Raw genomic sequence first — 26,134 nt, forward strand, 5'->3', positions numbered from 1 at the left:
ATCGACAGATGAATGGATTAAGATGTGGTGTACATATACAATGGAATACTACTTAGCTATAAAAAGAAAGAAAAAAATGCCATTCACAGCAACATGTACACAGCTGGAGGTTCTCAAACTAAGTGAAGTCAGAAGGAGAAGACAGTTACCATATTATAACACTTATACATGGAATCTAAAATATGGCACAAATGAACCTACCTACAAAACAGAAACAGACTCACAGACATAACGAACAGACTTATGGTTGCTAAGGGAGGGAGGAGGGAATGGGATGGACTGGGAGTTTGGGGTTAGTAGATGCAAACTATTATATTTAGAATGCTTAGACAATAAGGTCCTACTATATAGCACAGGGAACTCTATCCAATCTCTTGGGATAGAACATGATGGAAGATAATATGAGAAAAAGAATTATATATATGTATGACTGAGTCACTTTACTGTACAGCAGAAATTGGCACAACATTGTAAATCAACTACAATTTAAAAAAACTAAAAGAAAAAGAAAAAAATCTTATGAAAGGAACCGAGAAGCCACAGAAAGAAGAGGACAGAAAAGCTTTTTAAACTCCCTCCCTCTCTCCCCAATCCCCATTACTCCTTATGTACTCTAGAACCAACTGTTGGTTGTCTTCAGCATACAGACAGGTTTTATACACACCGATTGAAAATTTTTAAAAAATGTGTACTGCTACTCATTCTTCTTTTGGAAAAATAAAATAGATTTTGCCATAATAGCTGACATTTAGAAATAAATAAAACACAGACATTTTTATGGACAGATTTTCATTAGAGTTTGAAAATGTATTTTTATAGTCTCAATGTAAGATCTGATAGCCTGAAGGCACAGTTGAGCAGTAGTGACTGGGAAGGACAGAGTGTTCCTAGAAGACAAATTATAGTTGCCACCTCCACATTGCCTAAATACAGTTTAACCATATCAAAATGACAGAAATGTTTGCCCAAGAAAAATGCCATGCAGTTCAAGCTGCTGTTTTACTTTTCAAAAAAGAGAAGAATCATTCTTCGTAAACATAGGGATATTAAGAGGTGAATTGAAGGGTTGTGCGCTGTTCACTTTCAACAAACAGCAAACTTCATCTGTTCAATCTTTAAAAGGAAGCCTTACCCAGCAAGCTAACTCCCAAAGAGCAGCTTTCAAACTGCTCCCATCTGCAAGCTCTGAAAGCATTGACAATAAAATAGAAATTCTGTGGAATGGTGAGTTTTAGAGTTGTTCTTAGTATGGAAAACATTTTTTTAAAGTACTGCGTCATCAGAAGACAAAATTATACACTGAATCTCTGGTAAGGTGAAATACCGTATCATCCTTCTTCTGGTTACAAATAGTTTGGATAAGACTTTTGTTTATTTAACATAAAACTCTTCTGCTTGGGACAATTCTCCAAAGAAGACATACAGATGGTCAAAAAACACATGAAAAGATGTTCAACATCACTCATGATTAGAGAAATGCAAATCAAAACCACTAGGAGGTACCACTTTACACCAGCCAGAATGGCCATCATCAAAAAGTCTACAAACAATAACTGCTGGAGAGGGTGTGGAGAAAAAGGAACCCTAGTACACTGTTGGTGGGATTGTAAATTGGTGCAACCACTGTGGAAAACAGTATGGAGATTCCTCAGAAATCTAAACATAGAACTACCATTTGATCCAGCAGTCCCATTCTTGGGCATCTATCCAGAGAAAACCATGACTCACAAAGACACATGTACTCCAGTGTTCACTGCAGCACTATTTTCCATAGCCAAGACATGGCAATAACCTAAATGTCCATTGACAGAGGAGGGGATCAAGAAGATGTGGTACATATACACAATGGAATATTACTCAGCCATTAAAAGGAACGAAATAATGGCAATTTTAGCAACATGGATGGACCTAGAAATTATCATGCTAAGTGAAGTCAGTCAGACAATGAGACACTAACATCAAATGCTTTCGCTGACGTGGAATCTGAAAAAAAGACAGAATGAACTACTTTGCAGATCAGATACTGACTCACAGACTTTGAAAAACTTATGGTTTCCAAAAGAGACAGTTCAGGGGGTGGGGGGAATGCGCTGGGGTTGTGGGATGGAAATCTTATAAAATTGGATTGTGATGATCATTGCACAACTCTAAATGTAATAAATTCATTGAGTAATAAAAAAACTCTTCTGTTTAAATTTAAATTTTTTTAGTATGGGAAATTCTCATTGAAAAAATAAAATATATTTTGTTTTAAAATATTAATGATTATTGTTAATAATTAACTTAAGCATTTCAGTAAAATATTAAGAAGAAAATAACAGAATTACCATCCCAGGAGATATAAACTGGTAACAATTATTTACCATCATTCTGATAGTTTTCCATACTCCAAGTATGTTGTACAGACATAGAAATCAATGTAAGTTTACCCAATGGATCTTGGAGCTTTGTAAACTATTTTCACTCAACAAGGTGCTAAGGACCTTTTTCCAAGTGTTGGGGAGCTTAGTTATGTTCATGTGGAAGACATGCCCAGACTATGAACTTACAGGGCCAATTATCCATACATATAATAATGGATATTCTCAGTCTTATTCTGTTCAAGTAGAATAAAAATCTTGTTTTCCAGCATCGAGATGTAATTGACATATATAAATCGTGTAAGTTTAAGATATAAAACTGTCATGATTTGATAACACATATCTGTTATGAAATGATTACCACATACATTGACAACTCCATCACCTTGAAAAATCTAATTAAGTTGACAATATTCAGGTGTGTCTTCTTATACTGATACTCAACATCTATGCTTTGATTGCCTAGAGCAGCTTCTCTGGGTTCTTCAACCTCTCTGGCTCCAGAGAACAGCTTTTCTGTTCTGTTAAACCTCTCTGGCTTCTAGAGAACAGCTCAGGGGAATATATAAAGGAGAGCCTTGAGATGTTACTTGGCATATGCATTTTGTTTACCGCACATGTTTATTTATAACCTTTAAGATAATAAGCAACTTGTTTGATTATGTCTATAACACATATAAAGACATAATTTCTTTGCTCTGTGGCTATAATTACTTAAACCTTCAGTCCTCCTACCACGGTCTCAGTTCCAACTATCATCAACCCAGCCTGAACATCTGCCACAGCCTGTGTCTTGGCTCTTTGGTTCATCCACACAACCACTGGGGTAATCTTTTTATAATGCAGATTTGATCAGATCATCTTAAAATCTTATCTGAGGTTATTATCAGGCATCCAGCACCCTACATAGTCAAGTCTTTATCCTCCTCTCCCTGCCACCTTCTCCAAATCACACCCATCTTTATTTTATGAGCTAGGAAATTGCTCTCTCACACCTTTCCTACATTTACATGTTGTTCCCTCAGTCTTGTGAAGTTCTAATTTTTCAAGACTCAGCTCAGGACATACTTTCTTTATGAAGACTTGCTGTCTCTGATGTTGGGAGCCACCCTCCTCTCTGCTGCCATCCTCTGCTATAGAGATTGCCTTATTACAATATAATCAATTGCTTGTCTTCTCCCTCACTAGACTGTTAGCTCAAGATCAGGAACTTGGATCTTTTCACCCTTGTATCTCCAAGAATGAAAAAATACAAATTGTTTCACATTAGTCAGTAGCTCCAGTTGGCAAAATTTTTATCTTTGAATAATAATGTATGAGAAATAGAAAATGTTATTTATTGTTGTTCAAAACAATGTCTCTAAGGGAAAAAGACAATTAAGAAGCTCTCAGTGGAAAAAGACTGTAAACATATATAAAATAAGCATACATTAATATTTGTCATTTGAGCAATTGTTCCTTGCTTGGGAAACAATCTTTCTAAGGGAAGGATTTGTATTTTCTTTGTTCCTTCTGATGCCTAGCAGAGTACCATGTTCATAGAATAATCACTAGTCCATTTTTACTGATTAACTGAATGAGTGAATCCATTCATTATATAAAAACTAAGCCTCAGGAATTTATAATCCCTGCCTCTTTGAATCTCTATGTATATTGACATATCTTGTGAGGTACTTGAAGACAGGGTCTCTGCTTTATTGACTTTTATTTATTCCTATGTCTTAACAAAGAGCACAGAACACAGAAGTTGATGGTCTGTTATAAAAATTACATCAGTGAAAGATACATGTGCTTTGTTCATCACTGTATCCCTATGATCTAACACCTTACTACAGTAGAAACCTAGTGAATATTTGTTAGATAAACCTAACTTGGAAATCTGACATCTGGAAAGTACAACTAAAATTGAATATAAAATGTTTTCCTTAGTCCCTTGAATTTAGGCATCAATTCAGATTAGAGGAAGTGTTATTCTGAAAGATATGTTACTTATTGCTAAGAAATAGCTTAACCACACAGAAGTGGGGATGGGAAGAAGAAGGGAGAAGAGTTGTAAACAAACAAATGAGACTCACAGGAGAAAATAGCTCCTCCGAGGGGAGCCACATGCTCTGATACCCAAGGCAGCCACATGAGGAAGCAGCCTAAAATTAGCAGGATGGGCAAGCCCAGGAAGGGACAGCCACGGCAGCTTTCCCTGCACTCAACAAGTGAGGTGAAGGGCCAGGAGCCCCGGTGGAACCCTCCTCTGCCTGTGGAGATCCACTGCAGTGTGTGCTAGGTAAGCCCCCCGCCCCTGGATCTCACCTTAGGAGGTAAAGCAAGAGATTTCTTAAGGGAATGTCCAGACAATGGAAAGATTTAATATTGCTTAATAAAGAGGTGCTTCCAGGAGTATAATGACTAAGATAGCAATAAAAAGACTCTTGTACCCATCCTCACCCAAGGTATTCATCTGAACTATCCCTTTGCACCTTATTTGAACTGGGCCTCTCTGGGGTGTATAGGTGCTATTTTTTCTCAAGGGTTGGAGTAAAGAAAATTTGTAGGAGTTCCTGTTGTGGTGCAGCAGAAACAAATCTGAAACTGGTTGCAGGTTCGATCCCTGGCCTTGCTCAGTGGGTTAAGGATCCGGCATTGCTGTGAGCTGTGGCGCAGGTCGCAGATTTGGCTGGGATCTGATGTTGCTATGGCAGGAGCGTAGGCCGGCAGCTGTAGCTCTGATTGGACCCTTGCCCTCGGAACCTCCATATGTCACAGGTGTGGCCCTAAAAAGCAAAAAAAAGAAAAAAGAAAATTTGTAAAACCATGTGGAAGAGGAAAGAGTACTTCCAAGTACTCTTTATACATATAAAGGGGTGAGATACTGCAGAGCCAAAAAGGTAAGATTAGCAATACACAAATAGGACTTGGTAGGCAACAATGTGCTTTGTTTGTGGACGAAGTACAGAGTCGTTGAGCTGGTGGAGGACAGACAACAGGATCCTGGAGGAGGCCAGGATTTTCGCTGCTATTGTTTCATAAAGAACTAGATCAGTGATGGCGTAAGTGAGTTATTCCAAGTCAGGGTATTTATCTATCACTCACTATAGTTTTTATAAGTGCCTATTTTCTATGCTGTAATTCATTTTTATGTTACCTATATTTTTTGAAGTTATTACTCAATGGTAAAACCCTCCTGTGCTATCAAGAAGGTGTCTCATAGGGCTGATCTGAAGGGACTGTGTAATTGGACAGTAGAAATTCAGAACTTTCAAAAAAAATTACAGCTGTATTGAGATGTAATTCACCTATCATATAACGCACTTATTTAAAGTGTACAACTCTATGTTTTAGTATATCTACAGAGTTTTGCAACCACTGCCACAATCAATTGTAGAACATTTTATCATCCTTCCCTCCAAAACCCATACCCAATGGCAGCCACTCCTCTTTTCTTCCAGCACTCCCCTCATCCACAATCCTAGGCAACCACAAATCTATACCTGCTTCTGTAGGTTTGCCTATTTTGGACAGGTCATACAAATGGAATGCTACAATATGTGGTCTTTTTTTTTTCTTCTTTTATTTTAGGGCAGCACCCACAGCATATGGAAGTTCCCAGGCTAGGCGTGGAATCAGAGCTGCAGCTGCAGGCCTACACCACGGCCACAGTAATTCGGGATCTGAGCTGTGTCTGCAACCTACACTATAGTTCATGGCAATGCCGGATACTTAACCCCCAATGAGAGAGGCCAGGGGTCAAACCCGCATCCTCATGGATATTAGTTGGGTTCGTTACCACTGAGCCACAACAGGAACTCCAATATGTGGTCTTTTTGTGAGTTGTCGTTTTGTTTATTTTTTGGTTTTGGTGGGAGAGATGGATGCTTATTGTGTAGAAAGAGAGACAAGAACTTTTGTCGGGAGTATTAACTATTGATTCATCCTAAAGCGGAATTGTCATTGACTCTAGTCTCCATTCCGGGTGAGTATTTATTACCCATTACTCAGATTATTCATTTATAATGGCATTTCAGTGGTATGTAGAATTATATGATTAACAAATGCTTTTTAGTGAAGGTGATTTTCATTTACTGATAATCTTGGATATGATTTGACATTTAGGGTAGGTATCATTAGAAAACTTATATGGTACGTATCCTAAGGTTTTAGTAAATAATAAATGAAGATGGACTGTATCTAGATCATTCTGGAACAGGTACTAGGTTCGAAGTAAATAGTTGTATTTTCCTCTGCCCTACTCTCAGGGTTAAACATTTACTCATATTATAAAACATATGGAGCAGCCTGGAAGAAAATCTTAACCTAGCAGAGTGCTTTGAACATACCAGTTACTCAATAAATGCCTTTTAAAGCAGGAAAGGAAGATATAGTCATGAATGTGTGCATTTTACAGATGTGATATTAATTCATAAAAGTTATGGAAAACAGTTTCATATGCTGGAATAGGAGGCACCAATTATAATTTCAAGTTTGAGCTCATATCAACTACAATCTCAGATAACTGACTTACTTTCTCTGGTCCTCAACTTATCTAAAACTCCAGGCTGAGATGATAGGCTGGATCATAGCTGGATCATTGTTCGAATTGTGGAAATATCTTAAGGCAATGTCTCCAAGACACGTGTGTCTTGTATTATTTCATGCTAAAGGTCACACACTGAATTATAGAGTTGCATTTTAGGGAAGTCCAGTTGGTTGGCTGTCATAAGATCTTGAAACTTATAATTACCTTGATGAAATTACCAGGTTCCATCGTCTGGTCCTCAGCTATCCAAGCTCAGAAACCTAATTTGATTTTCAAAATTCTTATAATGATTCAGTCCTTAGCAAGGTATTTACATTAACCAAACTCCCAAGAGAGTAATGCAGCATCCACCATTCCAGTTTGTTAAATTTACAATGAGAAAGATGGCTTCAGAGCAAACCAAATGCATATCCCCCATCAACTTATTCTTTTTTCTTTAAAATCTATTTTTTTAAAAAAACAATTGAAATCAGAAAGTTGCTGCATGAGCATGGATTGGAGCAAGGTAAGTAACTGGTATGTTATCTAGGAGTGTTGGCCTGGGGCTGCCAGCACCATCATCAGGAGCAGATAGGGCTCTCTTGGGTGAACACTGCTAATTCCTTCTCTGATTTCCTTTTCCTGCTTGTCATTCTAATTATTTCTTCAGATATAGATATACACATATTTATATTTATATACATACATATATTTAACAGATAGATTGGTGGGTAGATAGATAAGTACATGATAGGTAGACAGATAGATAGATAGATACCATCAGTTAGGCTACTGCCAAATTTTGCTCCTTCTTTTTTATTGGTGTCCTTGAAGTGTTTTTTCTTGCCTTGGGTACAACTTTTACTATTTTTTCCCTTTATAAATATAATACACCCTTATTAGAAGGTTTTTTTAAAAAGTACAGCTAAGAAAAACTATGAGAGAAAAACCTTCCATAGTTCCTCTACCTACTTATAACCATTTAACATTTTGGAAAATTGTGCTCCAGACTTTAAAAAAATAAAACACATGGGAACGTAAATTGGTACAATCACTATGGAAAACAGTATGGAGGTACCTCAGAAAACTAAATATAGAACTAATATATGATTCAGCAATCCCACTCCTGGGCATATATCCAGAAAAAACTGTAATTCAGAAAGATACATACATACACCCTTGTGTTCACTGCAGCACGAGTCACAATAGCCAAGACATGGAAACAACCTAAACGGCTATCAACAGATGAATGGATTAAGATGTGGTACATATATACAATGGAATACTACTCAGCCATAAAAGAACAAAATGCCATTCACAGTAATACGGAACATGGATGCAACTAGAGATTATCATACCAAGAGAAGTAAGCCAGAAAAAGAAGGACAAATACCACATGAGATCAATTACAGCTGGAATCTAAAATATGGCACAAATGAACCCATCTACAAAACAGAAACAGGCTCACAGACATAAAGAACAGACTTGTGGAGTTCCCGTCGTGGCGCAGTGGTTAACGAATCCGACTAGGAACCATGAGGTTGCGGGTTCGGTCCCTGCCCTTGCTCAGTGGGTTAAGGATCCGGCGTTGCCGTGAGCTGTGGTGTAGGTTGCAGACGCGGCTCGGATCCCGCGTTGCTGTGGCTCTGGCGTAGGCCGGTGGCTACAGCTCCGATTCAACCCCTAGCCTGGGAACCTCCATATGCCGCAGGAGCGGCCCAAGAAATAGCAACAACAAAAGACAAAAAAAAAAAAAAAAAAAAAAAAGTGTGTGTGTATGACTGAGTCACTTTTCTATACAATAGAAATTAGTACATTTTAAGTCAACTATAATTCTTAAAAATTAAAATAAAACACGGTCATATTATAAATACTGTTTCGAACATTAAAAAAAAAATCTATCCACATTAAAAAAAAATGTATTGTTTCGAATATCATATGGAAGTTCCCAAGCCAGCGACTGAATCCAAATCAGAGCTTCAACCTATGCCACAGCTGCAGCAACGCCAGGTCATTAAGCCACTGTACCAGGCCAGGGATTGAACCAGGGCCTCCACAAAGACAAGCAGGACATTAACCCAGTGCACCACAGAGGGAACTCATATTACAAAATTCTTTATGAACATCCTATAAATATATTTGAATGACAGTTTTTCTTTTCATAAGGTGCCTAAATTTACATACATTAGTCATTATGTTGATTTTCTATTTTAACTTTCAGAAGGTTAGAGGAGCTCGGCTGATGCCTTCCTGTGTTTCCTATAACATGAAATTTTTTCGTATTTATACATCACTTTTAAAAGTTTCTGCTTTATATACACACACACATATATATACATACTATATTTAGATTTTTAAATACTTTATACATTATCTTATTTTTTACTCATTGTAATCTTCTGAAGTCAGCAAAACATTTTCTCCACTTTTCCATAACTGAAAAGATGAACTCAAGCATACAGAATGATTAGCTCAAGGTCATATAGCTAGTGGGAGTGAGAGCTGGAGCTAGACCCTGATTTTTTTTTTCTTAGATCGGTGATTCTCAACTTGTGGGCCATAAAGCAATTTTAAAGGGTCCACAAATCCAGGTGTACGTCAAGCATTGTCTGAAAACCGAACAAACTTATTACTTATTAGATAGTGTTACAATTAATAAAACAAATTTATTGGAAATAAGTATTAAATTTATGGTTGCTTTTTGCCATTATGCATTTTCTAAATCAATGGATTAAAAAAGATAATCACTTGGGAGATCCACAACATTTTTTTTTAGGAACCAATGCTTTCACCCTTGCTGGAGTTCACTCCAGGTGCTCTCAAGTATTATAAAATAGCTTAAAACTCTCTACAAAACTATGGTGTAAAAATATAGCCACTACTATTTTATCACAAAGAAAATTTCCCTTGCGATACCTTAATTATGCTGCCCTGACATCATCTTACTAGGTCTTATTCTTTAGAACTTTCAAAGAAAACAAAAACAAAATAGGTGATCATAATTGTATAAAGATGTTAAGACATGAAGGATATGAGAGATGAAATACAGTACATGCTAATAACTCTTTCTTGCCATAGTTTGCAGAAGTATCTTGGGCACTGGCAAGGTAGGCGAGCCAATCATAAATCACCCTGCAGACTGGAGGCCCCCATGTGACATACTAGCCATTTCACAACTTTACAACCCCAGAGTACCTAGAACTAGCCAAATGTGGACCCTCCAGGCAGAAACCTCACAGAATCTTACTTCAAAGACTAATCAGAAATGAACAATTTAAGGAATTTCCCCCTAAGCTTTCCTTAAAAACACAAAGCACATTTGAACATTCATAAGAAGTTAGCTGGAACTGTAAGTAGTCAAACTCACAGGGACAGGAAGTAGGTGGTGGTTGCCAGGGGCTAGAGGTAAAGGGGAATAGAGAGTTATTGCTTGCTTAATGGGTGTGAAGTTTCAGTTTTGCAAAACAAAAAAAATAATCTGGCGAGGGAAAGTGGTGATGGTTGTACAACATGAATGAACTTTATGCTAAAGAACTGCACATTTATCATAATTTGGGGGGAAGTTCCCTTCATGGCTCAGGGGTTAACGAACACACGAGCATTCGGGTTTGATCCCTGGCCTCGCTCAGTGGGTTGAGGATCCAGCCTTGCTGCGAGCTGTGGTATAGGTTGCAGATGTGGCTTGGATCCTGGGTTGCTGTGGCTGTGGCATAGGCCGGCAGCTGTAGCTCTGATTCCACCCCTAGCCTGGGAACTTCCATATGCCATGGATGTGGCCCTAAAAAGCAAAAAAAAAAAAAAAAAAAAAAAATGTGTGGAGTAGCACAGTGGGTTAATAATCCAACTACAGTGTCTGGGGTCACTGCCGAGGTACAGGTTCAGTTCCTGGCCTGACACAGAAGGGTTAAAGGATCCAGTGTTGCCATAGCTGTAGCTCGGATTCAATCCCTGGCCTGGGAACTTCCATATGCCTTGGCTGTGGCCATAAAAAAAAAAAAAAAAAAAAAAAAAAGGAATTCCCTTATGGTACAGTGTGTTAAAAATCCAGCACAGTCGCTCTGCAGCTTAAGTTGCTGCAGTGGCACAGGTTTGATCCCTGGCCCAGAAACTTCCACATGCTACAAGTGTGGCAAAAAATAATTTTTTTCTTTTTCTTTTTTTTTTTTTTTTTTTTTGCTTTCTAGGGCCGCAGGTACGACATATGGAAGTTCCCAGTCTAGGAGTGGAATCGGAGCTACAGCTGCAGGCCTACACCACAGCCACAGCAACGTGAGATCTGAGCTGCATCTGCAAACTACATTATAGTTCATAGCAACGCCAGACCCTTAAGCCACTGAGTGGGGCCAGAGGTTGAACTGGCATCCTCATGGATACTAATTGGGTTCGTTAACTGAACTACGATGGAAACTCCCCCAAATAAATTTTTGATTAGGATCTTTTCTCACAATATCAAATAGAACAGAATTATGCTAAGGCATTTCATCTATTGGTATGAATTTGATCCAGAGATGGGTAAAATATAATGTATACAAATCAACTGATATTTCCAATAACTCTTATATCACATGTATGTGGATACAATTTAACAAAACATGAAGATAAATACAATAAAGAGTGATCTAGGAGTTCCTCTTGTGGCTCAGCAGGTTACAAACCTGACTGGTATCCATGAGGATGCAGGTTCAATCCCTGGCCACACTCTGGGTTAAGGATCTGGCATTGCCATGATCTGTGGTGTAGGGCACAGAAGCAGCTCAGACGCCACATTGCTGTGGCTGTGGGCACAGGGCAGCAGCTGAAGCTCTGGTTCGATCCCTAGCCTGCAAACTTCTATATCCTATAGGTACGGCCCTAAAAAGCAAAAAAAAAAAAGAGTGATGTAAGCAAATAAAAACTCAATACTCAGATTTTTTTTTTTAGTATAGAGTTGCTATGTAACTCTAACTAGTTAATTATACTTTAATGTCAGTTTCCTCATATATAAAACGTGAGTATTAAAGAGATCTGCTGACAGGACTCTGATGAGAAATAGCTAATAAAAAACAATGAAACACCTTTCAAATGTAGTGTTCGTACTTAAAGCATTTATAAGATGTAAAACATCATTGTTCTTATATTTAACATCTGCCCCAGTTCATCATCATTACCATTAGCAGCATTTATTCAGTAGATAGAAATCTTCTTGATCTTATTTCATGTAGTATTTATATACATTCAACATTAGGCTATTAGACACTTCAAGATTATGAGACTAAGCTATCCCTCAAGTCCCTAGGTTTCTCCTCTCTAAATCACTTAACCTTAACAATAGTATTGTCAACCTAAAGTTTTATACCAATCTTATGCTAACATTCTTTTTTAAGATCAGATGAGAAATAAGATATTTACCAGTACCAGTACCCTCAATTATTATTTTCTTGTCATAAAGCACATACCACAGAATGGATATACTGCTGTGATATTTGTCACCACTCCACTTATTTGGCTAAAGTAGGTTTGTTTGATACCTGGGTTGTCAGATCAAATTATAATTTAAATCCTTTAGCTATGTTTAGCCCCTTGGCAGTGGGTGAGTTGAGAATTTAGAATTCAGAAGCAGATGGTTCAGGAGCACAGTAACTAGATATGAAGCATTTTACCTCCATGTCATTGGTTTAAATCTGAACTTGGTTAGATTTAAACTATTGGTGTTCTACACAAGATGTAAATGACCCGATTTGAATCTCTAATGAACAGTACCCCATGTTTAAAAAAAAAAAAAAAGACTCATCACTCTTGGCACTAATTGGCATTCTTGTTGTCAGCATCAGGATAGAAGCCAAGGACTGAATCAGTCTGGAAACCTGAACTGCTGCTGTGTCTGAGTCATCAGTCTAGGTGGCCCATTCAGCCTTTGGCCTTTCCTTAGAGTTTACAGCTCAGCGCAACTGTGTATACTTCACTCCCAGTGACTTCACAAAGCCAGATTGCAAGATGTTTGCTTAATATATACCGTTTTATGAAAATAATGGTAAGAATGGTGGTTAACATTTATTGGCTGCTTACTAGGAGCCAGGTAATATTCTTAATTCTCACAGCAATCCCATGAGGAAGGTCCTATTATTTCCTTCACTTTTTTAGAGATGAGGAAACTGAAGCATAAAGAAATTAAATAACTTGCCTAAGGTTTCTGAAATAAAAAGTAGTGGAGGTGGAATCTGGCTCTAAATACAATTACTTTCTGCTTAATTATAGCATTTATTTGACTTCTTATTTTACCATCTTACTATTACCACTGATAAGTATTTTAAACATTCTGTGTTCAAATCAAACAGGGCATATAGCAATGTCTCAAATTCAAAACCAAGCATCATTCCGTATTAGTTACTATTATTATTTATTTCTGAAAACAGACACTGGATCTTTCTCTTTTTTTAATATTTTGCTTACTTATTAAACACAATTTTTTTTCTTTTTTTCTTTTTGGCTGACCCACAGTATATGGAGCTCCCAGGCCAGGGATCAGATCCAATCTTCAGCTACAGCTACCCCGTGGTTCCCTTAACCTACTGTGCCAGGATGGGGGTTGAACCCAGTACTCCAGAGATGCTGCCAATCCCATTGCCCCACAGTGGGAACTTCTGGCTCTTTCTTAAATTTGATTCATGTGCATCCTTACTCTGATTTTAAGGTACTTAAAGATTTTTTTTTTTTTTTGGTCTTTTTGCCTTTTCTAGGGCTCCCACTTGTGGCAAATGGAGGTTGCCAGGTTAGGGGTCTAATCAGAGCTGTAGCCGCTGGCCTGTGCCAGAGCCACAGCAATGCCAGAGCCGAGCCGCATCCCAAGACCTACACCACAGCTCACAGCAATTCCGGATCATTAACCCACTGAGTGAGGCCAGGGATCGAACCCGCAACCTCATGGTTTCTAGTCGGATTTGTTAACCACTGAGCCACGATGGGAACTCCTACAATGGCTTTTATGCTCACTTATTTTTTCCATTGAGCTAAACATTACCTGAACTTGGAAACATTCTCTGACCTTAACATTTCTAAATTAATAGAGAAGAGAGAATTAAATCAAATAAAACTCTTCCTACCACCCCATCCCAACATCAACACAGTGAATGATCACCAAATAGGCAATCCATCTGTCTCTTTTTGTTAAGATAGTAATTGGATTTCTTCCATCTACTCTTCATGCAAAATTAAAAAGCAGATAAGATTTTTTTTTGAAAATCTGGTCTCTCTTTTATGAGACTTCCCAGAGTAGCTAGGAAGGAAGTTTTTAGTACATTGAGATAAATACCCTTTAAAATAAAGTTCATGAGCAATTAGATCATTTTGATGAATAAAACAAATTAATCTGGTTCTCACAAATGGTTTTCTTAAGACTTAGTACAATATTATTTACCGTAATTACCACCTAGGAATAGAAATAGAAAATAATCACTTTAGGAGTTCCCGTCGTGGCGCAGTGGTTAACGAATCCGACTAGGAACCATGAGGTTGCGGGTTCGGTCCCTGCCCTTGCTCAGTGGGTTAAGGATCCGGCGTTGCCGTGAGCTGTGGTGTAGGTTGCAGACTCGGCTCGGATCCCGCGTTGCTGTGGCTCTGGCGTAGGCCGGTGGCTACAGCTCCGATTCAACCCCTAGCCTGGGAACCTCCATATGCCGCGGGAGCGGCCCAAGAAATAGCAACAACAACAACAACAAAAAGACAAAAGACAAAAAAAAAAGAAAAGAAAAGAAAATAATCACTTTAAAAAAGAAGAATCACTTTTTATGTTTTTTTTTTTAGTTGCCATCTATATTCAGTTATTCAAAGCATGTTCTAAGACTCATTTAGTACATATTTCTTGGTCTGGTTTTGCTAATAGATAAAATTTGTGGTATTTCCCCCATAAAAGCTCTTATTAAACTAAATTAATAATATAAACTTGGCAACCAGGGTTTTACTGCGGATTTACATTCGTAAGGCATTCTAGTGCTCCACCTTCCCTTGTGCAAAATATTCATTATAAAGACCAACTTCAAGGGCAGTGGTGGTGTTTTGCTTTTGTCATTGTCATTTGAGTGTAATAACCAAGACATGACTGTAAAAACTTCAAAAAGATGAAATTCTATGTAAATGCGTACTTAAAATACTGTCTCATGCCTAATTTCACTGTGTTTAGTCATTTGCAGATAGAGATGCACCAAGAAAATTATTATTTATCGTTCTTTCAATTTCTTTAAGTTGTTTCTTTGACCAGTAAGAGATAGTAAATCATCCAGATTTCCAAGGACTTGGAAGGATTTTGGAGGAAGTCACTAAATCAACACAATCCTTCTATCACTGGAGGTCTCCTTGTTACTCCACATCTTCTGAGTTTTTTCCCAAACTGATTCCCAAATGCATTGCTAATGAGCATGGATTCCTCTGAAAGGAGGTGTGGTGTAGAGAAGAGCTTGGGCTTTGGCGTCATGTAGACTTGGGTGTGGATCAGAGCTCTGAGGGGCGTCGTATAATTTTTTTCTCTGATCCTGGGTTTCCTCCTCTATAAAAAGAGGATAATGACATAGAACCCCTTGGACAATCTCAAGGTTTATCTCCAGAGACTTTTTCAGATCTTTGAATTTGCAAAACACACATTAGCATATGATTTTTTTCACTTTCATCCTCCATAAAATGGGGATGATCCATACTTCTTGGGTTGTTGCATTAAATTATGTATTAAATATAAACAATAAAGGTTGGTTGTTGTGGACACTGGGCTGGGTCAGCGAGGATCACTCAGACAGCTGAGTAATTCATCCTGGCTTTATCTGCATTGAATAAGTCCAATTTGCAGTCAGTTACAAATAGTTGAAATCTTGATCTAAATTAGAGATTACATGTGTGTTTTAAGCGTATTCTTTATTTCTGGAAAAACAGGCAGCTCAGTCTGTGATTTGAGTTGGAATCTCGAAAACCGGGACATAAGAGTTGGCAGAACAGCCTCTCAGCTATGGGTAGCAGGGTCCTGAAGTCCAAAACTCAAGATGAGCAGTCCATAGACACAAAAAAGGGTCAGATTCTAGGGGTAGGACAGACAGTAAAGACCTGATGTAAAACAAAGCTTGTCCTAAGGTAGGCAGGAAAAACAGGGGTAAGCCAGTTCAGGAAGATGCAAAAGTATGAAAGTCCTTTTATGGAACACCTAGAAAAGAACTCTTGGGCAAGGTGGATGCTATAAACAGCTCTAATCCTCTTCCAAAAACAAAGGTCTCCCATATCAATTATCTCAGGAACTGTGAGCATACACTAAGCTAAAGCAGCACAGCTCTTACTTGATGACGGGCGCACAATGAGCATCCAAACATTTTTAGCTCCTGTCCTCTTCTGAAACGATTCTTAATAGTATTTCTGTGTTAAATGCCATAATTGTTCATGACAATCAAATCAGTTAATATTGCTGAGAGTTTCGGTCATTTGATCTTTCTTGGCACACAAAAAGCATTCAGTAAATACTTGTTGAATTGAGTAAATAATTTAGGACATGCAACAATTAATGCATTATTTGTATAGCATGCTACAAATATTTATTGTGACTATTTTGTGCCAGACCTTAAGATTAAAACTGTGTGGCCTATACAGAGAAATATCTTTTATGGCTTTGATTCTCAAGGAGCTGATCTAGTTAAACAGATAAAGCATAAATGCATAAATTCAAAATCAGTTTAATTCAGCAATATAAGAAATGTTACAAACATTAGTTGTTTACATAATAATTGGAAGAAACAGTGAACAAAGGCAAGAGGGAAAGATAAGGCAAGGAAATACTGGTGGAACTTTCTGGAGATAAGAATTTGTGCAGAAGAATGGCAGATAAGACAAAAAAAAGGTTGTTTATATTTTTATAGGATTAAGATGATCATATTTCTGACTATACCAAGACTTTTCTTATTCCTGGTTGAAATTTGCACAATATAGTCAGGCCAGTGGGCTATCTACAAATAGATTTATCCCCAGCTAGATTTATACTGTGGTAAGTTTTTGTGTTTAATTCTTCTGTGACACTGTATATTTGTTTACCCCTTTTGTTGACATTATCACTCACATTTTTAATTAAAGTTTATTATCTAGGCTAGAAGATGAAAGGAGAGGATCTCTAAGATATTAACAGAAGACTTTTTGATTAGACTAGGTTTTAACTAATCCATTCTCAGTACAGAATGAAAAGCAATTGGGTCAAAAGCATAATGAATGAAAAGGCAAAATAAAAAAAGGTTTTCTAGACCTTCCTACATTAAAATTTGCCGCCTTTATTTGATAGGAAGTTTCACTAAAGCAAGAAACATCAAATGGATAGATCTGTATGCAAGTAAAAATGTGAACTCGAATAGGGATATAAAATACAAATTCCTTTTGATAGATTTCGTGTAATATGATTACTTCTCAGAAACATGTATCAGCTCCTGCTATTTCAGTCCACCAATTTTATTGAGTCTTCTCTGTGAAAATAGTCCAAGACTTAGTCATATGCTATTTTTCTGCTCTCTTTTTGCTTCTGTTAAATAAATACCAAGTCCCTAAAATCAAAGTAATAACTTTAATAATCCTTTGTCCATCAATACACATGAAAATAATGGGGAGTTTCCTTCTTTGGGTGATTTCTGATTTTTGAACAAACTTGGATAATTCCTCTGCATGAGAAGACAGTGGGGGCCAAGGAAAAAAGAATACATTTTAAACTAAGAGACCTAGATTTGAATTCACCCAGCTATGCAGCTTACCCGTTGGGTGACTTTGGGAGATAAACTTCTTTAAGCCTTAGTTCCTTCCTTGTAATATGAAAACAACAATACCTGGCAGGGTTGCTTGCGAGTGTTGAATAAGAGATAACTTAGGCTGCTCCCATCATAGAGTACACTTGGAAGAATCATTAATTCCCATATCCTTACCTTCACACCGTTAGTGTTAGTGTGATTACTTAGGTCATGCGTAACACTGAACTTTGTCTTCAGCTTTCTGAGATATCCATGTTGCCCCAAAATAGAATCTGAGTGGAAATACCCACAGCCTGGCACATCTGCATTTACAATATTCAGTGATACTGTTGTGAAGAGAGAATATTTCAACTGCTTTTTTCCTACCCTTAACTTGCAAAAAAAAAAAAAAAAAAAAAAAAAAGATTGACCCAAGTTGATGTGCTGAGAAATAAAATAAAGCATTTATGGGTTAGGGATCTGCCATTGCCATAAGCTGTGGTGTAGGTCACAGATGTGGCTCAGATCTGGCCATTGCTGTGGCTGTGGTGTTAGGCTGGCAGCTGTAGCTCTGATTAGACCCCTAGCTTGGGAACCTCCATATGGCAGGGGTACAGCCCTAAAAAGCAAAAATAAATAAATAAATAAATAATAAAATAAAATAAGATAAAGCATTTAACTTTACTTTCAAAAGACAAAGCTTTAAGAATTCCCTGGTGGCTCAGCAGGTTAAGGATCTGGTGTTGTCATTGCTGGGGCTCTGGTTACAACTGTGGCATGGGTTCCATCCCTGGCCTGGGAACTTCCACATGCCACAGGTGTGGCAAAAAAAGTGAACGAAGCATCTAAATGGTTCGAGCAAAATGACAATCATAAAAACCATAAATAGAACAAATAAGGAGTCCACTTGTGGCCTAGGATTAAGGATTCAGTGTTGTCACTGCTGTAGCTTGGGTTCAGTGTCTGGCTGGGGAACTTCTACATGCCTTGGTCAAGGCCAAAAATAAATAAACAAATAGTATGGGGGGGGGGAATAGGTCTATTAAAACAGTCAGAGTGCCTTCCAATGCCAATTACGGCCTAAAGTCTCAGTCTACCTATAAATCATGTTCTCAGCTAGAATACTACAGATAGAATGTATCAGAAAGCACTTGCTTTTATTCTTTTTATATTTTCTCTTTTTGCCTGTTTCTTTACTCGTACAAAAGAAAATCAGGGTTGGTTTCTTTCAGAAAAATTATGAACTTAAAATTCCACAGAGTGTTCCTTTAAAATACTTACTAAAAGAGAGAGTAGGCTTTCTGTTCATTTTTACCCTTAATTTTTTTCCCCCAAATACCACAGAAACATGAACTTTTAAATATGTACAGCAGTTATGGGCACCGCCTTAAGAGTTAACCTTAGATTTAAGCCTGGCTCAGTCACTTACTCATCGTGTGACCTTGGAGTTTTTAACCTCTTTCTAAGCTCCGGATTCTCATGGCAAAGTAAGAATTCTAATAGTACCTACTTCACAGATTGTTGAAGGAATATGTAAAACAAAGCACAATGTCCATAAAGAGCTTAGCATAGTTCCTAGCATATAGCTAAGGAATGTTAACTTATTTCTACTAAGATGATAAGTTTAGATGTGCATTAGTACATTTTATATATACACACACACACACACATATATATATATTTGCTTTTTAGGGCCATACATGAGGCATATGGATATTCCCAGGCTAGGGGTCCAATCAGAGCTGAAGCCGCCAGCCTACACCACAGCCACAGCAACAGCAATGCCGGATCCTTAACCCACTGAGTGAGGCCAGGGATCGAACCCATGTCTTCATGGATACTAGTTGGACTCATTACCGCTGAGCCACAAAGGGAACTCCTACAACCATTACATTAATGTGGTGAGCAATGGAAATCAACTGTGGGTGCAGGATTACACACCTGATACTAATTATCTTGGATGTCTTCAGTAACTTAATGTTAATCATAGATGCTCTTTAAAAAAAACCCAAAAAACAAAAAAACTAAAAAAACCCCTCTGGGAATAGATTTTCTTCTAGAAATAATACTTCCTAAAAAGTATAAATTTTGATATGTCCTTATATCAAACGCACAATAAAGGAAGCCTTACTGTGCTTTCATGGAAGCCACATAGTAAAGCTTTAATCTAATCCCCCCAAATGGGGGAGCATATATTAAGTTCATAATAATTGATAATTTCCCCAGATTTACTTCAATAAATATATCAACCATACACTCAACTTTGTATTAAGTGAAGGTGTTTACATGTGTCACATGCATCCTGCACACAGATATTTTGTGCATCCCTTATGTTTTATTCTTTAAAGTGTCATCATTATTACCCTTTTCATCAAATCTAAGGAGAAATCAAGTTAAGTCTTTTCCTTAGTCATCTTAGTCATTATCCACCCCCACCACCCATCCAGGATAAGAACATCGTGCAGACTGAGTTATTAAAGTGGATCCAAAAGAGCAATCTGTTCTAAATGACTGTCCCTGGATCTGCCACGGAACCCTGTAAATACCCTTCATTACTCTGGCGGGGCAGTATCACATTTCCTTCATGCTACTTTTGCGGCTGACACAAGTTAGGCAGTGAGATTTGGGCTTTGGATGTTCCTGGTTGATTGATATAAGGATGGTCTTTCTCCTGGGACAGGTAATCACAAATTTACTTTTCAGGATAAAAAGTATTCTATTTAGAGGGTTTTAAAAATGATTTTAGTTTTTAAAACTAAATAGGTTTTGAACTTAGAGCTTTTAACTGCTTTTTAGTTTGAGTTTTAAGCAAGTGGTTTCACTATCATTGAAACAAGAAAGACCTTTCTCAAGGATTTAAATGTAGTTCTCAATTACATGGGATCATGAGGTTTGTATAAGATCCTCTCTAATCCACATACATATATTGTTTTGGATGATCACGACCTTGTCTCTGGTGTATTCTTCTCATTAGCAATGTTTAGAAAATAATACATGTCTCTGTTCTTTAAAAATAAAATATAGGGGATTGTTGTTTTTTTCTTGTGATACTGGGGGGGAATAACTCAGTATAAATCTATGAACTTTAAGCAAAACTCATTGAAAATTTGGTAAATGTAAGAAATTTCTTTTAAAGAATAAAAATCTATAGCAAATGGGAAAAGAGCAAATACAAAAATTTAACCTGAATCTTAGTAGCACAGAAATTCTCACATGCTTATCCTCCAAGTGAAGACTTCCTCTGTCATAGATCTTCCAGATTCCTTGGCATTCCTGTGGATCACCCCAATGTGAGTAAATTGTTTCTATAGCTGAGTGACTGAATTAAGAAAACAGCTGAGGGCAAGCACAGGATCATGTTCAAGCCACAATGAACACGTGTTAGATGAGCCACTCAACTTTATGGGTTAGGCTTAAGGCATGTAAGCTTGTGTTTACTTGTCACTTATGGAATTTGTTTCTAACTATGTTGGATATATTTTTTCTTAAGTTTTAAAAATTATTCTTTGTATCAGTAAAGTCTGGTAAAATCTAATCTAGTAGATTTGTGGTGTAATACTTATACAATTACTAAGACGATACGCAAAGTAGGAGTTGCACTACTTGGGAGCAGAAACTAATTCTAAAAAAACTAGAATCTAGAATGCAAGTTTAATGTAGTACAAACAAGGTGTCCACAGTAGCTGAATATTATTTACTTAAAATGTTTATATCCAGCTCTTTTTCAAAGAGCTCAAAAAAGTTTGTACACTATCTGCATTTGAAAACATTACAGTAAAAATGAAGAGAAAGATGACTGCTATTCAGACATACTTGGGGTCCTTCTTCTGCAAGTCTTTTTTTTTTTTTCCCATTTCAAACTGATTTTAATTCTTCCTATTGATTCCTAATTCCATTGCCCAACCAACTGTATTTTATCTTTCAGTATGTATCTCCTGCCACCTCAGTATTCTATACCTGGGTGAAAGGTAGGATACCAGGCTTATCATGCGACAGTTTGCAGGGAAGTAGAAATGGGTTCACTTACAGTGTATAGAAGCATTTTCCTTTGGAAAACCAAATTTGTTAAATGAAGTTCCACTTTTCCATGTCCTTATTCAAGACTTAGCAGCACTTATGTTGACCATACCGCAAGATCTGAATAGGACAGTAGGGGAAGATTCTCTCTTTAAACAAAAAAATAAATTGTTGGAGCATGTACATACATAGAAAACACAGAAACACAACTAAGTAGTCTTTTAGTTTCAGGGCAGGATTAAGTAAGAGAGCAAACAAGCCTGTACACTGAAGATATAGCTTATGCAGTAATGAAAGTAACCTACCCATATAACTCTAATCCAATAACCTATCCATATAACATATCCATATATCCATATCCTTGTGCCCTCTTCCCTACTCAGGAATAGTTCCTTTGACCTGTATTATTTTCAAGTTTTCCTCAATACTCTTTTTCATTTTGCCCATTTCAAAGTTCCTAAACAGAAGGTATAGTGAAGTTTCTGATGTGATCATAATAAACAAATTTCATATCTATTCGATATACTGCAGGGAGTCTCACAGTAACTAAAAAAGGTAGAAAGATTTCTTAGTAAATGCCATGAGGTCAGGAATTGGGGTATATTTTGTGTACTGCTTTATATCCAGTACCTAGTACACAGTAGGCATAGGTAAATATTTGTCCAATGAATGAATGGGAAGAAATCCTACAAGCAGTTGTGTGATTTAATTAAGAAAGCTTGGGTTAAGCCAATGTATTTCATGCTATTCAAATCTAAGAATGATCTTTAAAAAAAACCAAATGACCAATGGCATTTATCTGATTTTTTAAAACACAGGCTTATTCCAAGATTGAAACAATAGGGTTAACCTTTTTTTTTCCAAATTAATACTCTGAAAATGCATGAAATTTATGTCAAAGAGCCTATACTTTTAACAAGGTAGATTTTGGGGCAGACATTGGTTTGGTTAAGGATTCTTTTTCATTGTTTGGTAATGCTTATGAAAGAAGAAATCTGGCATAGATTTTTTTTCAAAAATAATATACAAAAAGTTTATTCCAGGTACTACGAAATAACTAGCTGTTGTAATATGTTACATTATATAGTATTTTGACTTTTAAACAGTATCCTGATTAGTCTTTTTCTGAAAAAGTTATCCAAACTCATTTGTTACTGGGTTTATTCTCAGGCTGACGGCTTTCTCCTCTCCATTTTTTCTGTGATCGCTAATTAACAACTTTTTTTTTCTAGTTAACAACTTTTAATGTTTGTTATCGTCTGCTTTTGCTTAACCTTTGGACAAACAGTTCGAAAAACTCTCAGCTTTAAAATATTAGAACTTAGCTCCATACTGGCTTTTCATAGCCAAATTTCCTAAAATGTATCAGTGATTTAATGAGAATCAGTTTCTATTCCTTAAAACTAATTTCCTGAAAAGTTAAGGGCTTTGATATATTTTTAAAATAATGCCTCTTTTTTTGGACAGATGGAATGTGTTCTATAATGAATTCAGTATTTACTTCAAACACAAGTCAATAAACAACCTGGGCCTCTAGCTGTAAGTGAAATTCTATAGGAAGAAAAACCGATTGACCCCCACTGCCCATAGGTGCTGTCCTGCTGTGGAATCCCTTTGCTCAGTTTTCTCCTATCCAATCAGGTGGAATGTTTCACAGGCACATGGTTTATACAGCTCAAAATAACTTGGGACCTGTGAGCTGACAAATGCTCTGGCTCCGGTGGTGACAGGTTGTCCAGCTTCTAACAGCCATCTTCACTGAAACTAAGGTTAACTCCTCACTTTCTATGGACAGCTACACCCTATTTCCAAGGGCGTGAAGAATTTTCTTTTTCTTCCGTGCTTTCATCTAAAAGTTCTCCTTGGATAATTATCATCACAGTGGAGTGCCGGGGTTGGACATCCTCATCTGGGTCAACTAAAAAAAGAAAGGTAATATCCAGATTTAAGCTCTCAAGTGTGTTTTGATAACAAGAAACTGACAATGGGGAAAGGGATATTTCAGAGACCTAATTACTGTTGTTTAGAGTGAAACCAAGGATAACTTTCTAATTATATATGAGGTAAGACAAAGTTATGTGGAAAATAAAGTTTCTACATGGAAAGACTTTGGAGGGGATTGATGAGACCTTCGGAGATCACAGCCTACTTGGGTCCTAAGTGAAACTATCTCAACAGAGGAAGTTGTGACATGTTACATATGTCATTGGCATTTTCCATGCATTCATTTATTCAAACCATGGTGTTTGTAGAGAAAATATGTGTACAAGGCCTATTTCCTTTTTAAAGGAAATCAAATCTAATCTAAAATAATATGACTCCATAGTTAAAGACTTTCATTTAAATTTTTTTTTATCATGTAAAAGGATATGCTTGCTATATTTAGTGTTGGGAGAGCTGCTCCCTGGATTAATGTACACAACAGCTGCAGAAAGTCTTGCTCAAAGGACATTGCTCTTTCTTTCTCCTTTCTCTCTCTCCCTCCACCCCCCCTTTTCCTCTCTCCCTCTCCCTCCCTCCCTTTTCAGCTGCATCAGAAAGACACTTGACAGTCAGTGGCAAGTGTTTGGCTTGGTACATTGCACTATTAGCAATAATTAGATGCACAACTTGAATTATATTTTAATAACTGTATAAGCAAAGAAAAAGAGAGTGTGTGTTAATCTGTATTTCCATTCCTCCAAAGTGAATATTATAGTAACAGGGCTAAGAAATTTTATTATCTTATCAACAGGGTTTTTTTTACTCATACTTGTTAAAGATACTAGCATCCATCAGTTAGAAAGAAACAAAACAGCTAACCAGTTTTCTGTCTCAAAAAATTATGATTCAATTACTTTCATGCTGGTAATGATGAAATGAATTCTACAAGCTCTAAATTAAAAACTTGTCATAACTTTTTAGTCTCTCCTTATGATAACTCCTAACTCTACATAAAATATATATGATCCTTTTTTTCTAGGAACCTGAGAATGTCTACATTTATAGCTAAAATAAACACATTTTTAAAGAAAAATTAAGATATGCTGTCTGATACATGACTGAAAATAAGCAAAATATTTAAAATCAAGGCCATCCCATGAAATCTGAAATATATGCACACTATATTTACTTTGTCAGAAGATAAAATTATAAACATTACGGAATCTTATTATAATGGACTATGAAACAAACAGTTGGACACTATCCAAATTCTGGAGGTTTGTCTTTATTCCCACTTATAGAATATGGCTAATGCTGTTGGAACTCCTAATAAAGTGTTAAAGGCCTAGGGTTCCATATATCTATACTTTAGAACACAGACTCTATTACAGACTCTAATACACCTCTTCTATAACAGCATACAATTTCTAGTGCAATGTGCTTCCAAAGGCACAGACGCAGTGGAAGGGACTCAGAAACACAATTCCTAAACACAAGAAACTGAATGGGTGTTTATCCCTACTGGGTTTTGAAATTCATAGAGATTGGATTTTTCAAAATTTACTTTTGAAGAAAGGAGACTTCAGGTAAATTAGGTTTCACTGTGAAAGGTCTTTAATGAATTAAAGTATGTGAAAATGTGACAACTACATTTTTTTAACACTTAATTCCTGTATGCAATAGGAGTAATGAAGTCAGTTTATTAACCTGGAAACATCAGATGAATGATACTGCTAAGCTCAGAATAATCAGTTTCCTTCACTGACTTGACATTTAACAAAGGCATTGCTTTCTGCTTGGTGTCATTACCCACAACAAGACAAAAGAAGTGGAAAGATTTTCCTAACTTTTTCCCTCTCTTAAGAGATAGAGAAGGATCAAAAACCACAGAGGTAGCTTCTTAAATTTCTATGATGCTTTCTAGCTGACAAAGAGCTTTTAAAATGCTAGTGCAGGAGTTCAAATCATGGCGCAGTGGTTAACGAATCCGACCAGGAACCATGAGGTTGCGAGTTCAATCCCTGGCCTTGCTCAGTAGGTTAAGGATCCGGTGTTGCCATGAGCTGTGGTTCAGGTTGCAGACGCGGCTCAGATCCCGCGTTACCGTGGCTCTGGTGTAGGCCAGCAGCTACAGCTCTGATTCGACCCCTAGCCTGGGAACCTCCATATGCCGCGGGAGAGGTCCAAGAAATGGCAAAAAAAAAAAGACTGAAAAATAAAATGCTAGTGCATTGTGCTTTTTTGCTTAAAGGGACTCAAGTACAGACAAAATGGTGAGTTCAGAAATTTAAGAACATATTTTCAGCAGTTACATTTTGGTGGGCACAAAAGTGAGAGTGGGACTATTTACCTGTAGTCACTAGGAGTTAGAGCTCGTGTATAACTAGAGTCACCTTGACAAGCTCTCTACAGACTGCATGCTACCTAGACCTCCACTTGGAGTCACTATGCAACCCTGGTCTGGGAGGGGCTCAGCAGAGCCTTCTCACAAAGGACTTGTACTAGAACTGGATCTTGAGCTCATGAGCATATTTGTGAGCTTCTTCTCCCTACCTAGCAAACATGTTATGCCCATTTAATTAGGGATGTTATCTTTTTTCAGATCCTTAACCACC

The 26,134-nt window shown here is 37.2% G+C and overlaps 1 protein-coding gene across 6 annotated transcripts in view; it reads left to right on the forward strand.

Moving 5' to 3' along the window:
* Positions 4,559 to 26,134, forward strand: part of MYPN (myopalladin) — a 105,321-nt gene continuing 83,745 nt past the window's right edge. The window contains exons 1-2 of one of the 6 annotated variants that reach the window (XM_021072489.1): positions 20,204 to 20,259; positions 23,064 to 23,528. The gene's annotated coding sequence lies outside the window, so the exon portion shown is untranslated. Of the gene's footprint in view, positions 4,642 to 20,161; positions 20,260 to 20,829; positions 23,529 to 26,134 lie in introns of those variants that run through there. The other 5 variants (XM_021072490.1, XM_021072494.1, XM_021072493.1 and 2 more) reach the window with 5 other exon arrangements.

Source organism: Sus scrofa, chromosome 14, assembly GCF_000003025.6.
Source record: "Sus scrofa isolate TJ Tabasco breed Duroc chromosome 14, Sscrofa11.1, whole genome shotgun sequence".
In the NCBI taxonomy this organism is placed as follows: Eukaryota; Metazoa; Chordata; class Mammalia; order Artiodactyla; family Suidae; genus Sus; species Sus scrofa.